This window comes from Octodon degus, unplaced genomic scaffold (genome assembly GCF_000260255.1).
Source record: "Octodon degus isolate 3935 unplaced genomic scaffold, OctDeg1.0 scaffold00045, whole genome shotgun sequence".
Classification (NCBI taxonomy): Eukaryota; Metazoa; Chordata; class Mammalia; order Rodentia; family Octodontidae; genus Octodon; species Octodon degus.
Genome location: NW_004524621.1, coordinates 2,522,407 through 2,535,226, shown reverse-complemented (window position 1 = coordinate 2,535,226; position 12,820 = coordinate 2,522,407). Strand labels below are relative to the sequence as shown.

Here is a 12,820-nt window from a genome sequence, read left to right as displayed (position 1 = left end):
TCTTAATGAATAGAATGATTTGTTCTAATGGTGTTTGTAAATAGGATCACAAGTCCGCATCTTGTACAGCAATTAACTACTAAGAAGAATATATGTAGTGTAATATTTGTTGAAACTGTACTTTCTATTTGATTTGAAACTGTCTCATTGCTATCTGTTTATCAATAAAACTTTGAAAAAAAAAAGGTGTAGGCTTTTGTTTTGTTTTTTTAATCCCATGAAGTGGTACTTTGCCATAAAGGAGGATAAACATAAGATATTTATTGCTAAATGGATAGACCTTGAGGCCATACTTAAGTGAAGTAAATCAGACACACTCTTGTAAATATCGCATTGTCTCACTGGTGTGAGAAACTGAAAGTATAAATAAGAACCAAGTTGTACAACAGATACAGTGAAATGAGCAGAAATTGTTCAAAAGAAACAGGAACTTGGGGAGGGGGGAAGGCAGGGAAAAGAAAAATGAGAAAAGAAGTAAAAAATGGTGGAGCCAGGGAGATAGCTCAGTAGAATAAGGGTTGCCTGACAAGTATAAGGGCCTGAGTTCAATCCCTGGTTCCTCAAAAAAAAAAAAAAAAAAAAAAAGAGAGAGAGAGAGAGAGAGAAATGGAAACAAAACTTTGTAAAGGAGGTGAACAGGGATTGAAGGGAAGGGAGAGGAATAGGAGAAGGAAAAAGATAAATCAAGGTATATCATGTACAGATACAAATTCCCTATAATGAATTTAATCATACATATCTAAATTGTGAGGAGAGTGGTCAATGATGTAGAGTGTGCCTAGGGAGAGTCCCATGGAGAGAAAGCATTCTCTCAGGCTTTCACACATAGCAACTTGGTCAAGCAATGGCCGTGACTCATCCACATGACTTACTCTGACAGGGGATCTACAAACTGTGGTACAGGGTTTCAGGATAAATCCTGAGGGGATTTGACTGACCTTATCAGATACAAAAGATACATTTCTTATTATATAGGTCTTGCTTTATCTTGATCTTAGCCATCCAGCAGAAAAGTATGAAAACAAAGTATAAAAAGTAAAGCCATATTAATATGCTGAGCTCTAAAAGGCTCAAGTAAACAACTTTTGACATTGCCAGTCTTACAGAAAATCCACTACTATTATGGACTACTGGACTATATTGGAATATTTTGCTGAATTCACACACCTATAATATTTAAATGACAATGGAATATCCTTCTCTGACAAAATTAAACACAGAGGGGATACAAATGAACGACCATTTTGTATCTGTATATTCAAAATAGTTAGGATAGATATACAGGTACATTCTCTTAATTCAATGAATAGAAAGATTTGTTCTAATAGTGCTTGTGGACAGGATATCATGTCTGCATCTTGTACCCTGACTAACTGCTAAGACAACAATATGCAATGTATTAATTAATGGAACTGTCCTCCTAATTGGAAAAATAATTTCTAAATTCCTTCATCTGTTTTGCTAGAGTTTATCTGATCTGGTTGCTACTTATCTGCCTAGAACTGTTTAAGCCAACTTCTACTCTCCTTTTAACATTTCAAGCCTACTGGACTTACTTGTATTTCCCAAAACGTCTCACATTTTGCCACTTTGTAAGCTTAGTTCTTGCCACTCCATCTCATTTCCTCTTCTCAAATGTTAAGTGCTTTTAAATCTCTTCCCTGCTAAAATTAAACATCACTTGCCCTACAGAAGTCCTCTCTGACCTGGACAACTAGACGAGCTAGGCCAATCACGCAGACAATGCCATATTGTACACGTCACCATTGCCTTTACGATGCCCATCATTGTTCAGATTCACTATTTTTTTTCAGTGGGGATTATTGGTGAATGGATTAACGACACAATAGTTTGGAAGCTTCTAGTGGACCAGAAAATCAGGTTTTTTTAAAGGTTCATTGGAATAGATCACTTATCTATTGTGCAAACCCAGACAGTATAATGACCACCATCTATATTTTAATCATACTTTTGGCTTTACAAATGTTTTCAGAAAGTCCATTTAAATATTGAGAATATATTGACATTTGGAAAAAAAGATAAAGTGATTGATATAAAGAAAATCTCCCTGTCCTGTCCTATTATTCTGTTACCTTAGTCTTGCTTTACATTTCTTCATAGTACTTAATATTTGTCTGTCACCACAATGAAGATAATTTAATAAATTACATTCTGCAACTCCAGTTCCTTGAACTGTTTTTGTAACAAAAGAACTGAGTAAGAGTATGTAGCAATGAATCAATAGATGAATATACATTTAATAACTGAGTGTTTAATAAATGAGGAAACAGTGAAAAAATATATTGTACTAATAAACTTAATTAAATTTTTTAAAAATAAGAATTTTTTTTTACATGTGCTTAGCCAGTAAATAAACATGGATTTGCCTTCTTCACCTTATAAAAAGAGAAATAACAAAAATAGCTGAGCTTGTTTGGTATGTTCTAGATTTTAATTAAGCAAAACTATCATGAGAGGTTTTCTGTTTAATCAAAACTGAAATAGAAGGAAAACAACTAAGAGAAATTTGTCTTCCTGGCTTAATTATACAGAAGGAATTCCACTGCTAATTTAGCTACATGTCAGAGATGATATGCTTTTACAGTTGAAGAACCTCATTCCTGTGTAGAAACAGAGATATGAACTATACCAACCAAGCTTATTTTGTTACTGCTGTTGTTTGAGACAGGGTCTCACCATGTTGCCCAGCTGGCCTTGAACTCCAGGGCTCGAGTGATCCTCCTGCCTCTGCCTTCCAAGTAGCTAGGACTATAGGGAGGTGCCACCATGCCCAGCTGGTTTTTCTTAAGAACTATTTTGTTTTTCTGTTTACATACCCTTCTCATTTGAAAATAATACTTTATTTCTTATAACACACTGGAGGTCTATCAATGTAGTACATAATGTGTTCTTACACTGACGTGACTACTTATGATAACCTTGTAAATTTATATGTATAATATCTTACAAGTGGCTATTTTCCTTCATTCTGATACTATTGGCAATTACATGATAATAGAGCTACTTACAGTTTTTGTATCTAATGTGTTAACCTTGTTTAGGCATAAAGTTTCAATTTCTTACATTTCTGATCATCCTAACTCAGGTTTTGCATAAAGCAGCAAGGGTAATAGTTTCCCTTCCCGGTATGTGTAATGCCTAGCAGGAAGTGGCAGGGTGACAGGAGGGATTATAAAGGACTAATCCCCACATAGAGCAGCGTATTTGTCGTATTTTAATGCATATTTAGGCATTATCCAAACTGGTTGCTACCGCTTGCTGGGCAGGTGTCAGCCCCTAGACTTGGTGCAATAATTGTGTACACAGATTGACTCCTCTCCCTCTGACTGGAGGACAGTTTCCAATTCTTAGCTATCGTAACCACCATGAACTCCCTATTACCAGCCATTATAGACCCCTAACTTTTCCACTTGCAAACAATGGAATTATTTGTAATTATTCTCTGACATGCACACTTTCCCACTTAACTCTCTTTAGAACTGCAAAATAGAGAAAACATATTCAATGGAACCAAAGAGAAGTTCTGTCCTTAAGCCAAGAATAGACAGCTGGTTAGGATAAAACCCAGACTCAAACCCACGCCTGCTGCCTTCCACGCCCACACTCCCTCCCACATGTCCATGCATTAGTTTCTTACTGCTGCTGTAGCAACCACAGGCTGAGTGACTCGATCAATACACAGTTGTGATCTTGCAGTTCTAGAAGTCAGAACTGTTGTGAGATCCCACAGTGCTACAGTCAAGGTGTCAGTAGGTCCACACTGCTTTTGGACCCTTGGGAGATGCTAAAGCTGGAAATTGATCGTATGTGGGACGACAGGATGAGGCCTCAGTGCTTAAAGCAGTCAAGCTACCTCACTCTTGAGAAAAACATCCTGCCTGGACATTGTTGGCTATTAGTTGCCAGGCAACCTTACATCTTGTAACTTTGCACAAGTATAAATAAATATCCCTACTATTGTTCGGGAGTCCTTTTCCAATCAGGTATGGTCCACCACCTGAAGTCAGCTATTTCTTATTTTTATTTTCTAAATCTTCCCTTAGCTTTCTCCCAGGGATCACAGAGAGACCAACAAATCCCTACAGACACTCCCAAGCAGAAGCCATTTCCAGGCCTTTTGCAGCATCCAGGGGCCACTTGCCTTCCTTGGCTCATCCATCCACAAAGCCAGCCACAGTCAGGTGGGTCCTCCTTACATATCCATCTCTCTGGCCTTCCTTCTGCCCCTTCTCTGCTGTTAGGGATGCTGTGGTTGCATTGAATAACCTCAGATAACCACCTTGACTTCAACTTCTCCTTTGCCTGTGACCTAATATATTCATTGGTGCCAGGAGTAAGATATAGACACCTCCATAGGGCCATTATCCCACCCAGCACAGCCCTGATAAGGACTATCTGCCCAGGATCCTGCAGGACACCAGAGGAGAGAGAACTACACTGCCTGGAGGTGCCCAGTTACCAACATCTGCAGAACTTGCCAGATTGGCTTTACAAAGTGGTCATACCAGAGGTCACCTCTTGCACTAGTAATGCTATACAGCAAGTAGCAAGCCAACACAGTGAGAGCGTTCAGGTTCAGACTGCCCTCCACACACTTTATAACATGCCTGATCCTCTCTCACAAATGAGCAAACACTCAAACTCATTTGTCTCACTTTCCCAGGGGCTTTACCCATTTCCTGGTAGCCCAGGGACTTCATTCTCTTGTTCATAGCCCCAGGCCTGGACCCCAACTCACTGGCTGACACTGTCAACACCAGCAGGAGTGGTAGCATAAAAAATATCTGCCAGATCCTCTAAGAAGTAAGTAAGCATCCCCGGGTCCACCTTCTCACTTGCATTTGTGTTGTCATTGAAAAAAAGGACAAGAAAAAGAGGAACAGCTTACTGCCAGCCATTGCTCAAATTTAACTCCATATGAAAGGAGTGGAGTGTTGATAAAGTAAGTGTTTGATAAAGCAAGACATCAAAGCAAGGATATCAACGAGAACTGAGCTAGAGAAATAGAAACAAGGAGGCACTAGGTCCGAAGGCTACATGGATCCATCCTGGAATAAGTCCACTCAGCCACCTGTTTTCCTCAGGTATCAGTCTCAGGCTGTCTAGCAGGTGGGCCAGCCATCCAGGTCCCCCATGGGCCAGCTCTGAGCCCCCACAGTTGCTGGCATCTTCATGGCAACAGCCCTGCCATTGCAAGACACCAGTCTAAGCTACCCTCCCTGGTACTGTATGCCTCAGAGTGGTCCCCTGTAAGTGCTACGTGAATAGATGGGTGGGCGAATGTGTAAATGAATGAATGAGTGAATGAATGGGTATAGGACAGGCTAATGTTCAAAGCAGAAAGAGCTAAAGAGCAGCCATACATTAATAGGCAACTGCTTTGAAACTCATTGAATTTAGTACTCAACATATTTGATGGTAAAATTCTGTCTCAGCACTCATGGTTCCTTTGGTGCTCAGGACAGAAGATAAAACTTGGTGTCCATTGCCATTGCCTTGAGACCCACTGCCCTTTACAGCCAAAACAATGTGGTCCCCATTGATTTTGATATTTGTTGTCCTTCCCAGAAGCAACTAACTGGGAACACCAGCATACCACTGTGTAAAGACTGACTTCAGTCCTTCACTGTTAAGTAAAATACGAAGATTTGCCACCATATGGAGGGAAAACCAGGCAGGCCACAGCACTTGGCTGATCTTGGGAAAATGGGAAAGCTGAGACTCAGTACCTTGTAGAAGCACCCCAACCACACAGGTGTCCTGGGTCTTTAGGGGTCTTGGGTGAAAGCCATTTTCAGGCCTTCCCACATATTTAACAAGAGAACCATTGGCTTTTTCCCTTAACATAAGAAAAAGATGCTTGGATGTCTTCCTCCTGTGATAGCATCTGTTGCCTGAAAAGATAAACACTTATGAAAAGCCTCCTAAATTTTAAATGAAGTCACACCTCCTGTTTCCAGAGGGCCTCTAGGCAAATTTGTTCAAGAGCAAATACACAGGAGTAAGGTGCCTTCTGCAGGCACCTCTGCAGAGCTCAGGAGGGAAATATCTTGATGCCCAGTACATACAAGGTCCAAAGTTGGTCAGACGACTTCTCTCATTCTCCTGACAACAGGGATACCGCAGTGTGGAGTCCAGTCACCTCCTCCATCCCATAGTGTTACTGCCCTACATTTCATCTTTATGAAGATAAAACTCATCTTCCTTATTGTTAGGTACAAACCCACTCAATCAACCAGACCAGGCATTCTGATGCATGAAGATTTATTAAAGGTAGGAGCAAGTGGGCTGGCTATCTAGCGGACCAAGACAGCAGTGAACAAGGCAAAGCACAGGGCTTTTAAGGTATTTTGTGGGGAGGGTATTTATGGGCTGGAACAGCCAAGGGAGAGCTAATCTTGGTAAGGCTACTTGGTCATTGGAGAACTTTCGATATTAACAAAGGAGAGTTTCTGTGGTTTTCTGCCCAGGTCAAAGTCTGGCAGGCCTATTCTGTGGTTTTGGCCAAGGGGAAGTGAGCTGAGACCAGGGTACAGAACGGGGAGTGCTTGGGGCAGAGTGCCTGGGAAACCTTGAGTCCTGATCCATAATTTATATTTTTAGATAAAAAATAACTTACTTCAGATGGCAGAGAGGTAAGCAACAGGGAAAGAACATCTCTGAGAGTTGCCATTCCGACACTGGGCATAGCAACCCACAGCTGATTGCTGGCAACCCCAGAGGCCTCCACAAAGAGACGTAGCAGTAGAAGGAAACAGTGGGTGTGGAGGACTGCACTGGGTGGTGCTGAGTGCTCCAGGCCCGGAAGTCCTGTGGAGAGGGTGATCGTGATCGGCAGAAAACCATTTTTGAGAGGAGTCAACTGAGCTAAGAACGCAGAACAATTTCTGGGTCCATCTAGTGGTTCCCAGCTGAGTTCAAGCCCATAGAAGGTGCAGGCCGAGTGGATCTGGTCCCCGCGTCACAGCCAGAAACCAGCCTAAACTTCGGGGAGATTGTAAACTGTAGGCTCTCTGAGTTTATCTACTACCATAAAGCTACTGCTGCCTTGTCAAGATAAATAAACAAGGATCTGGACTCTGACTCTACACATTGTCTACCAGTGACAGCAGAGACAAACCTGGATGTGAACTCTGTCTCTCTCTGTCTCTCTGTCTCTCTGTCTCTCTGTCTCTCTCTCTCTCTCTCTCTCTCTCTCTCTCTCTCTCTCTCTCCCTATTTTTTTCTGCATTGTTTTTATATTAGTGTGAACATGATTTCTAGCTTCTTTGTGGTTGCTGTTTTGTTCAGTTTTTCCTTTTTATTTCTTCCTTCTCTCTTTCACTTCTGTCTTCTGCACCAGTTTCCCAAAGTTTGCCCTCCAGCATGGCTTCTAACCTCTTCCTCTTCTACTACTTCTCTATGTTTACATGCTCCCATATTAAATTTTCTCTTCTAAAGATAACATTGGCATGTTAAGGATTTATTTACTGCATATAATTTTCTGGTAGTATGTAACCACAAATCTGGCTCATATAGTTAAAGGTGGAAAATTAATGGTTACTGCAGTTTGTCATTTTTCTAGGCTGTGTTTAATGTATTGTTATTACGGATTGTACCACTTTAGCCAAAGTAACATAATTGTCCTAACCAGCTGTTCTTACTGGTATACCAAGCCTGAGATTGCCTAAGGGTCATAAAAATACTGTGGGTTGTGACCGGGGAGATGGCTCAATAGGAGAAGCGCTTGACTGGAAAATACTGTGGGTCAGTGCCAAAGAACCTGGCCCAAGCAGGCAGCCACTTCACATCCCCAACAAACTGAAGAGGTAGGATCTTGCACCCAAAAACCAGGTATACCTGAAAGACACCTCTGAGAAGTAGTCATTATGGTTCTAAATACTCGCAATAAAACAACTCATCATAGGCAATTTATAAGTGTCAATCCAGGAATTAAACCAAAACAGAATTTTAAAGAAATTATATTCACAGACTGTTCTATATCCAAATATAGAATTTTAAATTTATTAGAAAAAATAGTGTTAAAACATAAGAAATTAAATTTTGCAAATAACCCTAAATCCAAGCTAAAATAAACCATCTAAAAATTTTTAAAAGTGAGGGTATTCACCATTACAAATCCAACAGGGATTAAAGCGCCTGCAGGCAGGCCAGGGGCCCTGGTTTTGATCCAGGCCTGCCGTGCTGGCCCGCCCCTGGGACACACTGAGAAGGCAATTGAGACTGGTGTGGCATGGGCCTGTAATCCCAGCTCTTGGGAGGTTGCAAACATGCAGATCACTATGAGTCCAATTTAGTGGTAAGGCCCTGAATATCCTGTAGACCCTTCTCCCCTGCCCAAAAAAAAAAAAAAAAATCCAACATGGAGACAAATCTACATTCAGAGGAAAATTCATAATTTTAAACATTTATAATTTAAGAAGGGAAGTTAACAGTTACCAAACTTTTTATTCCATGTTCTAGACTGTACCTATGTCATCTCAGTTGTTAGATTTATATACATTAATAATTACCATATTTGTCTGTATTGACCCTTACCTCACACCATATACAGAAACCAACTCAAGTTGAATTATAGATCTAAATATACAACAAAAAACTATAAAACTCCTAATTTAGGGAGAAGAAAATCGTCACAACCTAGAATTAGTAAAATAAGAGCTTGCTTGGCAAGCACAAGGGTCTAAATTCAATCCCCGGTTCAAAAACACGCGGGCACACACACACACACACACACACACACACACACACAAAGTCTGTTAATGAGAACTGGCATTCCCAAGGCAAGTTAAGCAGGCATACAACAAGAATTTTGCTCAGTCCACAAAATTAAAATAAATCGCTGACCCCAGGCCAGCCTGCGCCCAGCCCCAGCCCCAGGATGGCAGCCCGCCCCCACAGTGGGGGAAGCAGGTTCTGCCTTCTACAGAGCCCTTTTCCCCACCAGCAGAGCCTGCTGGAGCTCCAACTGCCACCCCACTGCTTCCTCCCCAGGCAGCGCTGGGCTAGGTGGGGGCTCCAGGGCCACTGCGGAGTGTGCCGCTATCAGACTAGGGATGAGAGAGAAACTCTTCCCAGCTCCATTTTGCCTTTTACATTTCACTTGGAACATGAATTGCCGTTTTGTACAGATTGAAGATAGTTATTCCTTGGGTAGCTTTCCTTTTTTCACGACAGTGTTCTTGGAGATTACCCTTCATCTGAGAAGTTTAGGGTACTTTGTACAAGCTTGCTACACAGGCTGTGCATTTTGCAATATATTTGTATGCAATGGCTGCCATCTGCAAGAAATGGGGGATTGCTGGTGATGGAGCTTGTGGCAAGACATGCTTGCTGGTAGTCTTCAGCAAGGACCACTCCCTAGAAATACATGTTCCCACAGTGTTTGAGAACAATGTGGCAGATATTGGAGTGGATGGAAAGCAGGTAGAGTTGGCTTTATGGGTTGGACAGGAAGATCACAATCACCTGAGGCCTCTCTCCTACCCAGACACCCATGCTGTACTGATGTGCTTCTCCACTGACCGCCCTGAGAGTTTAGAAAACATCACTGAAAAAGGAAGCCAGAAGTGAAGCATTTCTGTCCCAGCGCACTCATCCTGGTTGGGAACAAGCAGGATCTTTGGAACAACGAGCACACAGATGGGAGTCAGTCGAGATGAAGCAGGAGCCAGTAAAACCTGAAGAAGGCAGAGACGTTGCGAGCAGGACTGATGTCTTTGCGTGCATGGGGGTCCTGCGAAGACCAGAGATGGAGTCAGAGAGGTTCGTGAAGTGGCCATGAGAGCTGCCTGCAAGCCAGGCGTGGGAAGCACAACTCTGGGTACCTCGTCTTGTGAAACCTGGCTGCGAGCACAGCCGTCGTGTGGGCATTTATTTTTTTCTGGTATCACGATGTCTGTTTCCTTGACTGGTACTTGGAATCGGGAGGGTTACAAGGACTCTCATGACTGCACGAACAGCAAAAAGCAGCCAGCTGTGCTTTGCACCACGGTTTCACACAAAGCAGACATCAGAATGTCGAACTCTCTGTTTAAAAATTCCCAAAGGCATATGGCAGATGAACACTGGATAAATGTTTATTCATCTTATTGTGTGATTACTGGCCTTTTTCACTTATTTATAATTTAGTTAAGATTATAAATCAGAAGTTATCTTGCTACCAGTATTCAGAAGCTGAAAATGACTTCTACTAATGATGTCCAGCCCATCTGACCTACCAGGATCCTTCCAACCCTGGTCTAACAGTCCTTCCTGTGCTCACGTGATGCACCAGGCACTAATTCAAAGAATTTCTGAACTTCTTGCTTCTTTTTAGAAAGAAACAGTAGTTATTTGTGAATTAGGCTGGAACTACTTTATAACTAACAGGTCCTGCCTGTCTAATCTGTCAGTCGCAGGGGATTCTGCTGGGTCCCCACTTCAGAGCCTTACTCCTCGGGAAGTTCACTGGTGTAGCTCCAGGGGTGGGGGGGCGGAGGGACAGACAGTTGTTTTGAGAACATGCTCAGCCAGAAGCCCTGAGTCCATGCAGCTGGGGCACAGTTACAGTTCTGTGGTTTCATGTCAGTTACTTTATAGCTACCATGTGATTAGTGCCATTTAATATATGTTACCAAAAATTAACATACCCTACCCCAGACTAGATGTAGTACTTTTTGTATAACTGGATTTCCTAATACTGATATTTTTCATTGCCACAGAGAATGTGTTGGGGGTTTTTTAAGTATGTTTGGAAATAAGTCAGGTGAAAAATTCATTTTTTAAAATTCCCGTTTTTTCACTTTGTCCAATATAAGAAGGCTGTCGCCCCTTTTTGGCCACACATATCCTAGTGCCCTTCTCCAAAGTGGGTTAGTAACTAGGAATGTGGTTGGCATAGCCTTTCTCACCCAGGCTGCAGGGCCTGGCTCTGATTCACAGCGCTCTTCTCTCTTCACCTCCTGAGGGCCCCTCCCTGAGAAGCCATCAGCACTCAGGGATGGTGCTCAGCTTTTCTCTTCTCTCAAGCTGACTAAACTTTTTCCGTAGCAGTTCATTTTTCCAACTAATAGAATAAAGGTAGTTTTTCTAAAAGAAAAATAAATAAATAAATAAATAAATCAAAGTTAGAAGAGCAGGCTTCTGGAGGTAGCTACCACAATTGTAAGAAACAATCCCTTACTGAGTTTCTGTATCTAAATTATTTGTCAGTCTTGGAATCCATCAAGGAAAGGCGAGGTTGAAGACCCAGTAGGAAGGCCTCCAGAACACCAGGGCAAGAGTACACCGTAATGATTCCCTAAGCCCTTCCCTAAAGGATGTGGTTATTTCCTCATGTAAATACACACTAGAGAAAGGGAACACCCAAACATTCAGGGCTCTTGCTTACTGTGGTGACGCTGACCATGCTCCTTCCTGGGGCAGCCTGAGTCCAGTGAGCGCCCAGCATGGGGACACAGGGCTCAGCTCCTTGGCCTCAGTGGGACCACTCATCAGGGATGTTCTAGGTCTAGAGCTTCTGGTAGGGACAACACTTTCATATTAATAAAAGATCTACATTAGAAAGGATCACTTACTACCAAAAAACAGGATATAAAAATGCCAAAAGTGATATAAGAAACAAAAGAAGACGGAAAGAGACGTTCAGCATTAGAAAAACTCAAATAGTGGTCAAGAGTTCACATGTGGAATTCCTCAGACCTTCAAGAAACCACATTCCTAGCTTATTCAAGATGTCCAGAAAAGGTCACACAAGCATAATCTGACATATTCATCTGCAGGAGCTAATGTCACCTCAATTCGAAGAGTAAAAAAGAAAATCGTAAAATATATGCATAATATAACTTGGTGTGTATCTTTATACCTACACACACAGAGCTCATTTTTATTGTCCACATGGTTGTAGATATTATAAGTAAAATAGCAGTGTTTTAGTCACTTTCTTGACACTGAGACACAATATACATACAATTTAAAGGAAGAGAGGTTTATGTGGGCTCCTTTTCAAGCTGGGATTAGCTGGCTTCAAGGCAAGTCAGCATGGCAGAGGGGCCTGGCGGGAAGAGCTGGTCACAGTGCAGACAGGAAGCAGAAGACAAAGGGACCAGGCAAGGAGGACAAACCCTTCCAGTCATGCCACCAGAGGCAGTGACCTGCATCTTCCAAGCAGGCCCTGCCTCCTACTACCAACTCTAACTATCATGTCCCCATGACCCCCTTACTCTTCAAAATCCCTGCCTGTGAGTACATAAGGTTTAGGGAGGACAATCAGATATAAACTATAAAACAAGTACCTATCTAAATCCAACTGAATTTTTAAGTACAATATACACAAGTAGAGTTTTTCCCAGGAAGGCAAAAATAATTCAACATCCAAAAAATCTGTCAATGTAATTCATAGCATTAATAGACAAAAAGAAAATATAACTGCATAATTATCTCAATAAGAAAAAGGTATTTGACACATTTTGATTGGCTTTGGAAGTAGAAATAGACTTCTTAAATTCAATAAAGCTTTTCTATCAAAATCTTATAGCAAACATTAATGGAGAGATACTAGAAATACTTCAACCATCAGGAACAATGCAAGAAGGTCTGTTATTATCATCTGAGCTGAAAAGATTTACAGGTGTCTGGGGTAGGCATGTTCAAGGAAGCGGAGCCCTGAGGTCCTGAGCTGGGATGGCCAAGAAGGGATGAAAATGTGAGCCAGGTGCATGAAATTTGCACAGAAAGCCTTGAGCTTGGAAGACAGGAACAGATGTAGACAGAGGAGGGAAGAGGCCAGTATCGTGACCCAGGGAGGGCAAAGATGGCA

General features: G+C 41.9%; 1 pseudogene; it reads left to right on the top strand.

Annotated features, from left to right (window-relative positions):
• Positions 1-9,291: 9,291 nt before the first annotated feature.
• Positions 9,292-9,860, top strand: LOC101592664 (annotated as a pseudogene).
• The last annotated feature ends 2,960 nt before the right edge of the window (positions 9,861-12,820 follow it).